Source organism: Bubalus bubalis, chromosome 13 (genome assembly GCF_019923935.1).
Source record: "Bubalus bubalis isolate 160015118507 breed Murrah chromosome 13, NDDB_SH_1, whole genome shotgun sequence".
In the NCBI taxonomy this organism is placed as follows: Eukaryota; Metazoa; Chordata; class Mammalia; order Artiodactyla; family Bovidae; genus Bubalus; species Bubalus bubalis.
Window position 1 is genome coordinate 9,844,920 of NC_059169.1, and position 13,780 is coordinate 9,858,699.

At 43.2% G+C, this 13,780-nt stretch overlaps 1 long non-coding RNA gene across 1 annotated transcript in view; it reads right to left on the reverse strand.

Annotated features, from left to right (window-relative positions):
• Positions 1-7,765, reverse strand: part of LOC102410360 — a 30,735-nt gene extending 22,970 nt beyond the window's left edge. Inside the window, exon 1 of the long non-coding RNA XR_006543984.1 lies at positions 6,868-7,765. This is a non-coding gene — a long non-coding RNA (uncharacterized LOC102410360). The remainder of the gene's footprint in view (positions 1-6,867) is intronic.
• Positions 7,766-13,780: the final 6,015 nt, after the last annotated feature.

The following is a 13,780-nucleotide window of genomic DNA, read 5'->3' on the forward strand; positions in this document are numbered from 1 at the left end:
TGAGACCCCCAGGACAATATATATATTGCTCTATAATTAAGGTACCCCAACATGACTGAGTTTTTTTTGCCTACCTGATAGGGTGGTGGGCTTTAAGTTTAATTTGGTATAAGGAACTTGTTTTGTGGCAGATTGTCAATACTTCCAATGTGAAATTCATGGAAATTAGACCTTGAAAAGTAAACAAATAAATACACAGGGATGATAGAAAAAGGAAGCTCTGGATCAACAAGAAACTGTGAAGAATTTCTTCAAGTTAGAAAGTTTAGGCAAGAATAGATTGAAGAGGAAAAAGTAAAGCCCAGGATGAAGGTTGGAGAGTTCTGCTAAAAAGCCTGAGGGTCCCCCAGACTGAGACGGGGTGGAATCCAGCAGGAGGAGAGGGCAGCTCAGAACCAGAAAGGTGAGATGAGCTGGCTGGGTGTCCGAGCATCCGGCCTCCTCCCTGGGTGTGGGAGCCAGCAGCCGTGGTGTGGTCCCCACTTCCCACAAGGCAGTGGGCACAGGAACTCTGGGAGCGAGAAATGTGCAGTGTCCTGGGGTGCCTTAAAGACCACCTTATCCTGACACATCACAGAAGCCCCTGCCACCCTTGCTAACAACAGTAAGTACAAGCCTTAGTGGCAGTCCCCATACTGCTTGGCCAGTCTGCATAATTTGTCATATATCTGTTTTAGTCGCTTGGTCATGTCCAACTCTTTGTGACCCCATGGACTCTAACCCACCAGGCTCCTCTATCCATGGGCTTCTCCAGGCAAGAATACTGGAGTTGGTTGCCATTTCCTTCTCCAGGGGGATCTTCCTGACCCAGGGATCAAACCCGGGTCTCCCACATTGCAGGCAGATTCTTTACCATCTGAGCCACCAGGGAAGCATCATTTGTTACAGATGCTGTAACAAGGAATCTTAATATTAGGGAACATAATTAAGAATCAAATATCTGGGGAGAGCCCACATCATAGGATGTGGAGGAAACAAGGAAAACTAAACAAGCAGATTAAATAGTGTGATCACAGAAGGATGTTTTTTTTTTTAAAGACAACTATATCAAAGCTTTAAGGAAACAATGTGGGCGAATGAAGAGACAGAACCAATAAAAGCTACGAGGCATTAAAATTATAGTTATTGAGCTGAAAACTTAATATGACGGGTAAAAAAGAAAAAACAGAACAGGCACAGCTAAGGAGCAAATCATTTGGGAAATGGAGCCACAGAATTTGCTCAAAAGACAAAATTAAGAGGCTTAATAATGGAATAAATCTAGTTCCAGCATCCATATAATAGGGATTACAAGAGCCCAGAGACTGAACAACAACAAGAGAAAATAAAATTTAAAGAAATAATTAATTAGAAATTTACAGAACTAAAGTAAGACATGGGGTCTCTGGAAAAAAAAAAAAAACTACTCACTACGCAGCAGGATAAATTTTTAATTAATCAGACACAACTAAGAATAGAGACAGGTTCATTGTACCCATGTAGCTTAACTACTGGGACCAAGAATTAAGACCACCTGTTCTAACAGGATTTATTTTTTCCAGGAAATCCTTGCCCAGAAAGATAAGACAGTAAATCAGCAGATAATTGTTGCTTACCTCAGGAAGTTCCTGACAACCAAATTGTCTGGGCAAACGGTTTGTACGTCTGGGCAAACAATTTTCCTCTCCGGATAATCGTGTCTACACCTGAGCAAACAGCTCATTTATCAGACAGTTTACATATCAGTTTTGGCTTTGCGTGTCGGTGTGTCCACTAAACTTAAGCAACTAGTTAGGCGCTTCACCCAGTCCCAGTCAGTTCCCTGGTCTTGAAAGAGCTGTCCTAAATTCCTAAATCACATGAGCCCTGACCACCCCCCCACCCACCCAACAAATCCTGTAAATATCTTGCCCAAATTTTCTCCTTCTGAGACATTGCTAAAATCTTCTCAAAGTGATGATCTCTTACTGCTGTAGGGTTTTTTGTTTGTTTGTTTTCAATTTGTTTTGTTTTTGTGGCCACACCACTCACCAGCTCCCCAACCAGAGATCAAACCCACGCCCCCTGCTTTGGAAGCATGGCGTCTTAACCAATGGTCCCTGCATAAGTTTAATAAACACCTCTGCTTTATCAAAAACTTGCTTGCAATAGACAATTTGGGGGAGCAAGGGGGCAGTTGCAAATCCATGAGGAAACCATTAAAATGAAAAGAGAACCCTAAGACCGTCTACAGAGGCGTACCCTGGTCCTCTGCAAGGAAAAAGAATGTGGGTGACCTCAGGCTTCATGACCGCGGCAGTGGCACCGGGAGACACTGGAGCAGTTCTCTCCAATTTGTAAAGGAAAATAACTTGGAACCTAAAATTCTATATCCAGATTCTATATCCTTTAAAACCGAGGTCAGCAGACAATGGCCAATGGACCAGCCACCTGTTTTCATTAATAAAATTTTATTGGAACATGGGCATACCTATTCAGTTATGCGTTGTCTTTATATACATAGACATATAAGGACAAAGCATAGAAAGACTGTTTATATACAAAACCAGTCGGGGCCTGCTTTTGCGTAAAGTGACAGCGTTGAGTAGTTGTAACTGAAAACTTATGCAAACTTAAAACACTTATTTGGACCATTAAAAAAAAAAAAGAGTGCTGACACCTTCTTTAGCATAAAGACATTTACAGGTATAAGATCTCAAAGTTTGCTACCCAATGACCTTTTTGGGAAGAATTATGAAAATTAGGGGTGTGGGGAGAGGGAGGCTCCAGGAGAAATAGGTGAGATTTATAAAGAAACAAATCAAACACAGAAGTAAAATGTACTGTTACATTTAAAAAGTATTAAATAACTGGGAATTCTCCGGCAGTCCAGTGATTAGGACTCCGTAAGGATTTGATCCCCGGTTGGGGAACTATGTACAGCTCTTCTGTGTATTCCTGCCACCTCTTATTAATATCTTCTGCTTCTGTTAGGTCCATACCATTTCTGTCCTTTATCGAGCCCGTCTTTGCATGAAATGTTCCCTTGGTATCTCTAATTTTCTTGAAGAGATGTCTAGTCTTTCCCATTCTGTTGTTTTCCTCTATTTCTTTGCACTGATCACTGAGGAAGGCTTTCTTATCTCTTCTTGCTATTCTTTGGAACTCTGCATTCAGATGCTTATATCTTTCCTTTTCTCCTTTGCTTTTTGCTTCTCTTCTTTTCACAGCTATTTGTAAGGCCTCCCCAGACAGCCATTTTGCTTTTTTGCAGTTCTTTTCCATGGGGATGTTCTTGATCCCTGTCTCCTGTACAATGTCACAAACCTCCGTCCATAGTTCATCAGGCACTCTATCTATCAGATGGACAGGGAGGCCTGGCAATTCATGGGGTCGAAAAGAGTCGGACACGACTGAGCGACTGAACTGAGCTGAACTGAATTGGAGAACTAAGATCCCACATGCCTTGCAACAAGGCCAGAAAAAGAAAAGAAGAAAAAAAAAATAGTATTAAATAAGTAAAAGTTTTAAATAAAATGTCCATACAGTGTTGAAATCCATGGAGGCAGGGGAGATTGGAAGTAGGAGAACTAAAAAGGGCAATAAAGTTCTTTCATTTTTGGTGGGAGTGAGGAGGCCTGAGGATAAAGATAATTCCAGAAAAAGTTTATTCATTCTAGATTATTTATAGATGATTATTCATTTTAAGCAATGTTAAATACTAATGGGTAAGTATTAGAAGATTAGAGGTAAGGTGAACTTACCTCTTACTACTTACAAACTTACAGAAGGGGAAAATGAAAAATATATATATATCAATTAGCTCAGTTAAGGGCACACAAATTAAGACAGTAGGACTAACCTCAAACATATCAGTGAAATCAATGGTTATGATTCAGTTACTTTTAGCTCAATTTCCTGTTGATTACCTGCATGCTTTGTGCTGGCATTACTAGAGACTCTAGAAACACAATTAGCAGCTCTCACGAAGCTTGAAGCATGCGTGCTAAGCCGCTTCAGTCGGGTCTGACTCTGTGTGACCCTATGGTCTGTAGCCCACCAGGCCCCCCTGTGGATGGGATTCTCCAGGCAAGAATACTGGAGTGGGTTGCCATGCCCTCCTCCAGGGGATCTTCCCAACCCAGGGATCGGAAGCTTATGTCCCACTAAAGAAACAAACCGTAAACCAATATGTATGTAATATAACCTCAGATACAGGTGCTATTTTAAAAGGAAGTAAGTCAGAGTAGAGGACTGGAGAGTGATGTAAGTTGGTCACCTTGGAGGCCACTTCATGGGTCCAGGCAGTATGTGGCGGGAGCCCGATTAGCGTGGGTTTTGTGGAAGCAATGGCAAGTATGGGTGGAGGTGGTGAAGGCGAAAGACGAGAGGACTTGCTGATAGAATCTACTGAAGAGGGGAGGGTCAGGGCATATGACAAGGAGCATTCCGTTTTGTGTTAAAACACATACAGACAAGCATATAATCAACTGTCTGCAGCTTACAAAAGAAATGGCTATGGACGCCAAGGGGACCCACCCACGTCCGTTTCCGGCTGGTGCATCCACCCCTACTGTGAGTGTTGGTTCTCAGGCCTCCTCCCTTCCCTGCGGAACTGCTGATGGTAGCTGCTCGTGTGAGTGGGTATCCAAGTAAAAAACCCTCCATGTACCAAATGGAAGAGACTTCTCTAAAGATCAAAGAGGAACACACACACACACACACACACACACACACGTCCCATAGGGCTCCCTGGCTTTCCTGCATTGTACACACTTCTGTTAACTGTTTTCTTGTAAGAAAGTAAGAATTTTGAGCCCTGTTGAGACACTGAATTTAGACCTGGAGTGGAAAGGCACAGTGAGACTAAAACATTTCTTATCTCTGCTGCCTCTAATACCCCAGACCATTGTCAAAGCATATATTGTCTTGAAGAAGAGTTCTCAGGAGAGCAAAGCAGAGCTTTTGTACGAAATATTGAATGCAAAAAAAGGGGGGGCTTTTTCTCCTTATTTTTAAGTATAAGCAATTCTTTCCAGCTGCTCTCAATAGTTGTACCCTAGGATATTCCAGTAGCTAGAAAGAAAAACATTCAAATAGTGAAAACTGCAAGTGCTGTGATTTTTTTTATGCAACTGAATTTCTTCTGAAAATACATTTTTTTCAGCATGTTTCTGACAAAACTCACAAATGAAGTTTTACATTATTTCTTGCAGATCGAGGCAGTTACAGAATTTCATGAAATCATACTACAAAATTTTTATTCCAACTATAGTCATGCCTCAGACTAGTTTATAGTTGAAGTTTTCTTTAAAGTTCTCTAGTTCCTATTAAAAGAAATAACAATGAAATTGATGCTGCACCCAGTCTCATTTAGCCAACATCTTCAACTATCGGATTCACTTCCTATTGCTGCTGTAACAAGTTTACATAAATTTAGTGGCTTAAAACAGGGCAGGTTGATCATCTTATCATCTGTATCATCTAGAGTGTATGTGTGCTAAGTCGCTTCAGTCCTGTCTGGCTCTTTGGGACCCCATGGACTGTAGCCCACCAGGCTCCTCTGTCCATGTGATTCTCCAGACAATACTGGAGTGGGTAGCCTTTCCCTTCTCCAGGGGATCTTCCCAACCCAGGGATCGAACCCAGGTCTCCCTCTTTACCGTCTGAGTCACCAGGGAAGCCGGGTTCTTTACCACTAGCGCCATCTGGAAAGCCCCTTTATCATCTTGTGCTGAAGTCCAAAACGGGTCTCACAGCATTAAAATCTAGGTGTCGTCAGAACTGAGTTCCTTCTGGTAGCTCTAGGGGAAGAATGGGTTTCCTTGCCTATTTCAGCTTCTAAGGACTGTTCATGTGCTTTGACTCACGGCCCAATCATTTATCTGCAAAGCCAGCATTATCGGGTAGAGTCCTGAGGCTGCCATCTCTCTGGTTTCTCTCTCTTCTGCCCCCCTTCCACTTATAACAAGCTTTGTGATTACACGACCCACCAGGATAATTCAGGATCATCTCAAAATCAGGCAATTACAAATTTAATTCCTTCTGAAACCTTAACTCCCCTTCACCATGTAACCTAGCATACACATAGGTTCTGGAGATTAAGAGTGGCCATTGATGGGTAGCCAGTATTCTGCCAATCCATGTACTAAAAAACTACCCCAACAAAATGGACTTTTATGATTAACAATTATTTATCAAAATGTGCAGTATACTATTGCTTTGCTCAATTACATTCTCATTTAAATTATAACTAAATATAGAATAAACTTCTTATCCCTAAGAGCCTGAGAGTCATAGGAAAAAGATTTTCAATCAGTAGGCATAATTTTATTTGTTGATGTTGCTATTTAGTCACTAAGTCGTGTGTCAGCTCTTTTGAGACCCCATGGACTATAGCCCAGCAAGATCCTCTGTCCATGGGATTTCCCAGGCAAGAATACGGGAGTGGGTTGCCATTTTTTTCTCCAGGGGACCTTCCTTACCCAGGGATGGAACCCACATCTCCTGTATTGGCAGGTGGATTCTTTATCACTGAGCCACCTGGAAAGCCCCATAATTTTATTACAAACATGTATAATAGGGTGAACAATAAAGATTCTAAAGCATAAAATTGTATTACATTAGGAGAAAATTCAGTGTGAAAATGAAATGGAAATGCAAGTCGAGGAGAAAGAGAAAATAAGGGTTTTCCCAATGTTTAAGGAAGATGTGTGTATGTGTTTGTAAAGGATGATGGTGTTTATCAAATCATTATATGACATTTAGGTTCCATTGAAACATTCTGAAGTGTGATTAATAGGTTTGCCTTAAAACGTTGATACCACTGAGCCTCAAAAACTGATTTTGAATAAAAGGAACCAAACTATATATTCCATTCGTAAAACATTCAGAAATAAACAAACTGACCAGTGGCATGAGAAGTTAGGATAGCAGTTCCTTGAGGTGGAGCAGACAGTGACCGGAAGGGCCCAGGGGTCACCTATGTAAAGGCACAAATTAGGACCTGTTAGTTTTCCTGTTTGAAATTCAGTCTAGTTATTTTTCAAGAAATCCCATTTCATTGTTTATAGATATAGCAGATATGCTCCCTGAAATCTTGCTTGTTTCAAAACATTTGACTCCCAAAAGAAATATGTTCTAGCCCTTTTCTCTCTAAGCCCAGGTAACAGAAACACAAGAATTCCTGTAACAAAGATTTAATGTTTCCCAACCTCCTTGTCATTCCTACTCTGCTTTCAACTCCTACTCAGTGCATTTCCCTAAGGGAGTCTGACTTCTTATCCAATTCACAAATGGAATCCTGACACAAAGAGCAGCTGCAGAATCTGTCAGAAGAAAGAGGGACAAAAAGAGCAAAGAAATCGGCACACAACCGGAAACAGACATGCTTCGGGACATCACCTAGTAGCTGGGTGGCTAGATAATAGAACCATCTCCCCGGCTTGGTTTTCTCTCCCCAAGATATGAGTGTTTCCATACACACAGACCACCCTGAACCTGTACACACACAACGTGAGGTTACTTGTAGGCATTGATTCTCAGGTCTCTCCATTTTTCTTAACTTCCTGTAAGTATCACATTTATACGTGAGCTACAGTCCACAGACTCAGGTGCAAGAAACACCCCATCTCTATATAAATCAGCCTGATTTCTGATTCCAATGCCAATGATGTAAGGCTGGTAGCAAAATGTAAACTCAACCACTTTCAGAGTTTCCAGACAGTTCCCTGGAGCTATCGAAAGGTTATGGAGGGACTGCCCTGGTGGTCCAATGACTAAGATTCCATGCTCCCAATGCAGGGGGTGGGGGTGGGGTCACAGTTCGATCCCTAGTCAGGGAACTAGGGCCACATGCTGCAACTAAGAGTTCACAAGCCACAACTAAAGATCTCACGTGCTGCAACTAAGACCCAGCATGGCCAAATAAATAAATTTAAATTAAAAAAAAAAAACAAAACAGAAAAGCTATGGAGGTTTTCCATGGTTCTGCGACTGGCCCTCTGGACAAGCATTGGTGGGGGCGGGTAGAGGTGGTTCACCCAGATTATGGCTGAGACAGCCTCTTCTCTTTGCAATGTCAGAATGGCCATGGAGCTCTGCTGCTGCCATCCACATGTAGGGTTCCACCTGCCCACATGAGCTGTGAGGCCACTGCCACTCCCACCTGGGGTCCTCCAGTGCCTCCAGGAAGCCATAAGCAAGACCCTCTCCTCAAAGACCCCCAGCTTCTCCTCTCTTCTTACCAAACTCTTTCTAATCCATGGTATGAAGTGGCTCAGGTGATCAGGGGGACCTCTATCGCACCTCTCTCGCCTGATTCACCAGATCTTCAAGCAGAATCCTCTTATTGGAAGTTCCCCTCAGGGATTGACAGCCTTATCTCCTCAATGGGTTTGAGTGAGTGAGTGAAGTTGCTTAGTCGTGTCTGACTCTTTGTGACCCCATGGACTGTAGCCTACAATGCTCCTTCGTCCATGGGATTTTCCAGGCAAGAGTACTGGAGTTGGTTGCCATTTCCTTCTCCAGGGGATCTTCCCAACCCAGGAATCGAACTTGGGTCTCCCACATTGTAGGCAGATGCTGTACCATCTGAGCCACCAGGGAAGTCCCAATGGGTTTATGTTTTGGAAACAAATCAGTAGGTCACAAGCTTTCTCTGAACAAGGAATATTAGCCTCTGCTGCCTGTCTGAATAAGGAGAATAAAGGGGAGAAACTGGGCTGAAAACCCATAAATATCTCAAAATGGCGTTTAGCCAATAGTAACAAAAACACACAGCCTTTCTCACCCAAACCATAGTTTATGCTCACATCCAACAGACTCCCTGAAGTTTAGATGAACTCCCGTCGGTTGCCGTGATTCAAGTTTGTCTTTGAGTCCTGAACAGGAGGGCAGATCTAAACCGTATGTGCCAGGATTACTCTTTCCCTTCAGAGGTTGTCTCGCCCTTCGTGAAAAGTCTACAAGTTACTTTAGCATTTGGAGAAGGAAATGGCAACCCATTCCAGTATCCTTGCCTGGAAAATCCCACAGACAGAGGAGCCTGGCAGGCTATTGTCCATGTGGTTGCAAAGAGTCAGACACGACTGAGCGACTTCACTTTACTTTAGCATTAATGTCCCAGAACGTAAAAGAAGAAGTTACTTAGGAGCGTATGGGTGTTTTTTAGCTGATTGCTGCAACTCTGCCATTCCCAGTTTTCTCCAACACAGTGAATTACTCTTTCTTTTATTCCCCCATAGTGTGAAATTTTTAGGTATTTTTGGCACTGACTTTATTCTGCCTTCTCTCTGGGGAAATAAATGAAGATCATCCAAAGGAGAACAGGCAAAGACTGTTTATCCAGTGCTTGTTGTAGCAAGAAAATCAGCCACCACCACTTGCCTCTGGCAGAAACTCAGAGCAGCCAGGGGCTGGGAGAGCCTCAGAGAGAACAGGGAGGGCTCCTCCCTAATTGGAGGCTGTTGGCCTGGGAACCTGGGGGCGGGCCAACGAGGAACAGGGTTCCCATGTGATTGGTTAGGGTGTCTATTTGGCTTTCTCTGATTGGTAAGTTGGCTTAAAGCTCAACGTTCTGAAAACGAAGATCATGGCATCTGGTCCCATCACTTCATGGCAAATAGATGGGGAAACAGTGGAAACAGTGTCACACTTTATTTTTTGGGGCTCCAAAATCACTGCAGATGGTGACTGCAGCCATGAAATTAAGACGCTTACTCCTTGGAAGGAAAGTTATGACCAACCTAGACAGCATATTCAAAAGCAGAGACATAACTTTGCCAACAAAGGTCCATCTAGTCAAGGCTATGGTTTTTCCAGTGGTCATGTATGGATGTGAAAGTTGGACTTTGAAGAAGGCTGAGCACCGAAGAGTTGATGCTTTTGAACTGTGGTGTTGGAGAAGACTCTTGAGAGTCCCTTGGACTGTAAGGAGATCCAACCAGTCCATTCTAAAGGAAATCAGTCCTGGATGTTCTTTGGAAGGACTGATGCTGAAGCTGAAACTCCAGTACTTTGGCCACCTCATGTGAAGAGTTGACTCATTGGAAAAGACCCTGATGTTGGGAGGGATTGGGGGCAGGAGGAGAAGGGGACGACAGAGGATGAGATGGCTGGATGACATCACCAACTCGATGGACAAGAGTTTGAGTGAACTCTATGAGTTGGTGATGGACAGGGAGGCCTGGTGTGCTACGATTCATGGGGTTGCAAAGAGTCGGACACTACTGAGCGACTGAACTGAACTGATTGGTGAGAAGGTGGAAGTAGAAGCCAAAAAAAAAAAAAGAAAAGAAAAGAAAACTGTCAGGTATGAATCAAGTCCTGGCCATTTGGGGCTGTTCTGTATAGCTGTTATTGTCTGGCTTCCTGGACTGGTTCCTAGAAATAGCCTTCTTACTTTGGACAAGTCTAACTTACAGAGAGCAGGCTGACTTTCTGAACTGGTTACTGTAAATAGTGGATAGGTTTCCTGGGCTGATTGCTGAAGATTTGGGATCAGAATGTTATTTTTGTAAATTTTACACCATAGGTCTGGCTAATGTTCATTTGTATACTGTCTCTCATGTACTGGAGCTGGCTGTTTAAGTTCATGACAATAAGCTCCTTGAGGGCAGACACTAACTCTTTGTATTTCAATGTACAGGGTCTAAGACAAACATATTTTAAAAATAAAATTGAATCCATAGCTATTTGTGGAAGTGAACTGAATACACTTCATGTTCCCTAGTACAGTCATTGGGTTTATTTTTCCCTTTAGCACAAAATTCTAAATGGATGATATCACACAAACTTCCATTTAAAGCAAGGCTCCCCTCCACATGCTAAACCTCCAAATTTCACTTATGACCAATCTGCCCTCAATTACATCTCTGTCCTTCCATCATCTTCCTATATCTTCCCAGGCCTGAGTTATGTCCAACCTAAGGCAACAGGCCATGAGACGTTGGGTTTGTCCATCCATATTTTATTGTCGTTAGGAAGTTGAATTTTGTCTACATTTCCCACAATGGCTTAAAAACAAGATGCACTTGTAGTGAACCAACATTTTCTGGGTATAATTTTTTCCTGGAGCATATTTTCATTGAATTATACATTTTTGTGTCTTGATTTTGATTGCCTATGTGAGACTTTCACACGCTCTCTAAGCAAAATAAGATAAGACAGTTTCAGGGACAAAAGAGATGTTTCAGTGATGCTTGAACTGTTTTTCTCTGTATTTTTCTATGTAGATATCCATACCAGAAACCTGACTCTCCTTGACTCTCTCCCTCATTTCCCACATCCAGGCATCAAATTCTGCCATTTTTACCGAAATATTTCAGTTTCCTTCTTTTTCTCTCCACTGCCACCACATTAGCATGGCAAGCCACCCTCAGCCCCATCCTCAGTTCAGTTCACTTCAGTTCAGTCGCTCAGTCATGTCCGACTCTTTGCGACCCCATGAATTGCAGCACACCAGGCCTCCCTGTCCATCACCATCTCCCGGAGTTCACTCAGACTCACGTCCATCAAGTCAGTGATGCCATTCAGCCATCTCATCCTCTGTCGTCCCCTTCTCCTCCTGCCCCCAATCCCTCCCAGCATCAGAGTCCTTTCCAATGAGTCAACTCTTTGTATGAGGTGGCCAAAGTACTGGAATTTCAGCTTTAGCATCAGTCCTTCCAATGAACACCCAGGACTGATCTCCTTTAGGATGGACTGGTTGGATCTCCTTGCAGTCCAAGGGACTCTCAAGAGTCTTCTCCAACACCACAGTTCAAAAGCATCAATTCTTCGGCGCTCAGCTTTCTTCACGGTCCAACTCTCACATCCATACATGACCACTGGCAAAACCATAGCCTTGACTAGACGGAGTCTCTGCTTTTGAATATGCTATCTAGGTTGGTCATAACTTTCCTTCCAAGGAGTAAGCATCTTTTAATTTCATGGCTGCAGTCACCATCTGCAGTGATTTTGGAGCCCCAAAAAATAAAGTCTGACACTGTTTCCACTGTTTCCCCATCTATTTCCCATGAAGTGATGGGACCAGATGCCATGATCTTCGTTTTCTGAATGTTGAGCTTTAAGCCAACTTTTTCTCTCTCCTCTTTCACTTTCATCAAGAGGCTTTTGAGTTCCTCTTCACTTTCTGCCATAAGGGTGGTGTCATCTGCATATCTGAGGTTATTGATATTTCTCCTGGCAATCTTGATTCCAGCTTGTGCTTCTTCCAGCCCAGCATTTCTCATGATGTACTCTGCATATAAGTTAAATAATCCCCATCCTAGATTTATCCTAAATGCATGCTGGTTGGTCCCCTGACTCCAGTCTACTTCCCACCCTCGCAAAGAGGATTTTTCTACAATGAAAATCTAGGCATAGCATTACTCTGCCTATAGCCTATAATGGTTCCCCACTGCTTGCCAAATAAACCAAAATTTTAGCCATGATCTTGGTGATTGGCACCCACCCAGCACCACCTCTTTGGTCTCTTCTCCACACCCCCAGAAGCACCCAACTTCAGCCACAATGGGACTGAGTGCTATTCTCTAAAACAGGGGTCCTCAGCTTCTGGGATCTAATGCCTGATGATCTGAGGAGGAGCTGATGTAATAATAACAAAGTGCACAATAAGTGTAATACGCCCAAAACCATCCCTCCCACCCCCAGTCTGTGGGAAATTTTTCTTCCATGAAACCGGCCCGGGTGCAAAAAGGTTGGAGACCACCACAAAAGACCCAGAGTCTCTTGCTTACTTGCCTTTGCCCAGCTCTTCTATTTAACTTCATAGTTCAGATTCATGACTAGTCTTCCTGAATCCCTTTCCCCACGTCTGTGTTCTGTGTGTTTTTTAGTTCCTAGTCTTTGCAAAGTCCCTGAGGCAGGAGAGGCAGTCATCACATATTTCTTTGATTCAGTAATAAATGGATCCATGGCTCACTGTCATTCTATCATCTAGGCCAGAAACTCAAAAGACCTTTTCCTCTGACCCTTAACTTTCCCTTCCACGTCCAATCACACCTTGGAAACTCCACCTTTCCTAGAGGGGAAACCCCTGATTCGTGGTATTTGTCAGTTTCTGTACTGTAAATTCTTCCACCCAGGACCAGCTACATAATTTCTAGGGCCCTGCACAAAATTAAGATATAATGTTGCTTGTTTAAACATGATTCCGAATTTCAAGACAGCAGCAAGAGAGCATTAAACCAAGCATAGTATGTGCCTGTGTGCTAACTCGCTTCAGTTGTGTCCAACTCTTTGTGATCTCACGGGCTTAGCCTGCCAGGCTCCTCTGTCCATGAAATTCTCCGGGCAAGAATACTGGAGTGGGTTGCCATGCCCTCCTCCAGGGGATCCTCCTGACCCAGGAATCAAACCCGTGTCTCCTGCAGCTTCTACAGTGCAAGCGGATTCTTCACCACTGAGCCACCAGGGAAGCCCCTCTCTATACATATTTGAACTAAAATTCACGTACCTAAAATTCACCATCTTGAAGAGTACAGTTCAGTGGCATTTAATGCACTTGTGTTCACCATCACTTCTGTCCTGTCCCAAGACGTTTTCATGACCCCAAAAGGCAATGCTGTACCTTAAAAAGCAGACACTCTCCATTCCCCGCTCCCCAGTCCCAGGCAACCACAATCGACCTTCTGTCTCTTTGGATTTATCTATTCTGGATGTTTCATATCAATGGAAGCATACCATCCGTGCCCCTTGCTCCTGGTTTCCTCCCCTTAGCCTCAAGCTTTCAAGGTTCATCCATCTACATTCTTGCCTGTGTCCATGCTTCATTCCTTTGTCTGGCTGAGTCCTATTCACTTTACGGATCTCACTTTAC